The sequence below is a fragment of the Lissotriton vulgaris genome, unplaced genomic scaffold (genome assembly GCF_964263255.1).
Source record: "Lissotriton vulgaris unplaced genomic scaffold, aLisVul1.2 SCAFFOLD_1893, whole genome shotgun sequence".
NCBI lineage: Eukaryota > Metazoa > Chordata > Amphibia > Caudata > Salamandridae > Lissotriton > Lissotriton vulgaris.
The window spans coordinates 210,775-213,337 of record NW_028250702.1 but is presented as its reverse complement, the minus strand read 5'-3'; the positions used below and the strand labels follow the sequence as shown (position 1 = coordinate 213,337).

Genomic DNA, 2,563 nt, shown 5'->3' with positions numbered 1-2,563 from the left:
TTATCGCCGACATTCAAAGTGGGCTCGGCCCAGGCTTTAAAGTGCCCTTGGTAATAGGGCTCTAGCTGTATCGCCGCTTTCTCGGCACAATTCGCCGAGAAAGCGGCGATACTAGCCCTTGGTAATATGCCCCACAGTTTCTGGATATCTGTTTCCCCATAAAGAATGCATTCATCACCAGAAGGCAAGTTGCCTGCATCTAGCACACTGAATCTGGCTATAAGTTATTTCTCAGAATCCGGGGCACATCGTTTATTTATATTTACAGACAGACTTTGGTAAAACTGATTTTGATTAACGGCAACAGAGTTACTTCTACCATGGGAAAGATGAACATTCTTGAATTTGCCCTCGTCCACTGCTCTCTGAGCCGCAGAAGCAAACTCCCCTGGGGAGTACATCATTGCTATAAATATGCGTACTTGACTAACCAAAAGTCTGTGGGCATTAACAATTGTAATATCTCTCCTCTGTAAGGAGGGTGATAAGTCTTTGAGCTCTTGAAGTGCATCACACATTACCCCCAAATCTCTGATAAAGGAATAGGATGTAAGCTTCTTCAAGAGACCTTCATACTTACTCCGGTCTCTTATGGGTCTGGATGGGTCTTTAGAAGCATTCTCAAAATGTTTGCACAAGGCAGGGAAGCAGTTCTAAACAGCTTTCACAGATCTGTAACTGGATGCTACCCATCTAGTATCAAGCATTTTCCCTATCTTCCGAAGCTGTACACATAGCACGCTGGCGGCCAGATTTAGCTCTCTCTGGTTTTTTGGTGACATGCTGTATGTGGCATACAATGAGTCCATGAAAATCTTGAAGTGATTGACCCCTGCAACCTCATCAACTGTATCTTCCACAGCAAGTTCTAGTCTGTGAGCCAAACATTGCCATGTCAGTACAAGATTTGGGAATTTTGATTTCAACAATGCTACTACTCCTCCTTTTTTACCAAACATAACTGCTGCTCCATCAGTACATACCGCAATCAAGATATCATGAAGCAGACTTTTTGTGAGTCCAACTTTTTCAAAGTAGCTTAGGAGAACGGTCTTTACGCCAATAGCATTAGTTTCTGCCAGCTCCAGGAGGCCGAAATAGATGGTCACTGGGGTACTTTCATTTCCAAAAATGCCACGGAGGTAGATGATCAAGGTAGAAGCATTGCTAATAGAAGTGCTCTCATCAATTAATACTGTGATCTTTGGTTTGTGTTGTCTGATATAACAGACCAATCTTTGTTGCATTTCCAATGCAATGTGTTTTATTATTTCAGTTGCAGTCACATTGCTGTGCAAAACACGTCCCATTGCGCTGCCATTCTTTGCCTGAAGGAGAATTAGATCAGGGTGGTCAGTGAAAGGGCGATCTTTTTTGCCAAGTAGTAGGCAGTGTCAAATACCCTGCTTGTGCTCTCTATGTGTTTTGCATTACATTCGTGTACTGCCACCTAGAATGTATTTTTCTGCTGAGCTGTAAGAATGTCCTCAGCTGCCAAGTGACCAGCGCTCGCCTTATGCTTCATAATCTTCTTCCTGAGCTGTTTGTGCCTGCAAGCTTTTCCGTCACCGGAAGGACCAACCTCGCCATCTGCCCACACTTTACTTACGCGCATGCCTTGGATGTTATTGTGCACTGAAAGACCTGTTGATTTAGCCCGTTTACAGGAAGAACATCCAATATTGCCTGACTTAAGATACAACCATTTATATTCCTCCTGAATATGATACCACTGTTTAGTGTTCCAGCAGTCAGGGAGTTTGACAGTTTCTTTCTCTGGCACACGATAAAGTTCTTCTAATGGTGGACTGTCCCTGTCAGACTCTTGCTGAGTTTTACTAGCTTCATCACTAGTTGGTTGCACTGGACAAGACTCCCCTGTAACACGCTGGCGCTTCAGTGATGGTAGGAAGTCAATCATTGAAGACTGCATAGACATGCGCTTCAGAGCAGAAGCAGATAAGCTACTAGTAGCCATGGTGAATGTAGAACTTCCTTCTTGGAGGCTGGACTGGTATATCTGAAAAAGAAAAGAAAATCTTGCTCTGCTGGTTTCCTCTGCTGATTTTGGTTTCCAGGTGATAAGGCCTTCCTTCACGAAAATAGAATATTGAGCCTGTTATCTGCAACAAAAATTTAATAGTTTACGCCAGTGATCGACAATGTTTAATTGAAGTGCCATTTGGCAGGCAGATGTTACTCTTCATTTTGTGCTGTTCCTGAAAGTATCTCTCATTGTGCAGTGAAGTTGTAAGGTTTTCCTGATCTGGAGATCCCAAAATACGTCTTCCCCGGGTCTCCAAAAGTCCTTAAGATGGCACTGGTTCATCTGTATGTACTGTACTCCAGTCTACTTACTCCTTCCTGATTTGCATACACTGGACTTGTTCGCTGCCTCACACATGGATGCCGGTACACACTGCCTGCTAAGGCCCGATGTATAGTATTTTGATTTATGTCACACTTACTACCCCTGATGAGGCGTTGCATCGCTTTTTCGGCGAGTAGCATGCTACTACGAAATCCATAAAGGATTAGTGGCAAATTAGTATAGTGAAATATG

At 43.4% G+C, this 2,563-nt stretch overlaps 1 pseudogene; it reads right to left on the bottom strand.

Annotated features, from left to right (window-relative positions):
- Positions 1 to 224: 224 nt before the first annotated feature.
- On the bottom strand, positions 225 to 1,978 carry LOC147663159 (E3 SUMO-protein ligase KIAA1586-like; annotated as a pseudogene).
- Positions 1,979 to 2,563: the final 585 nt, after the last annotated feature.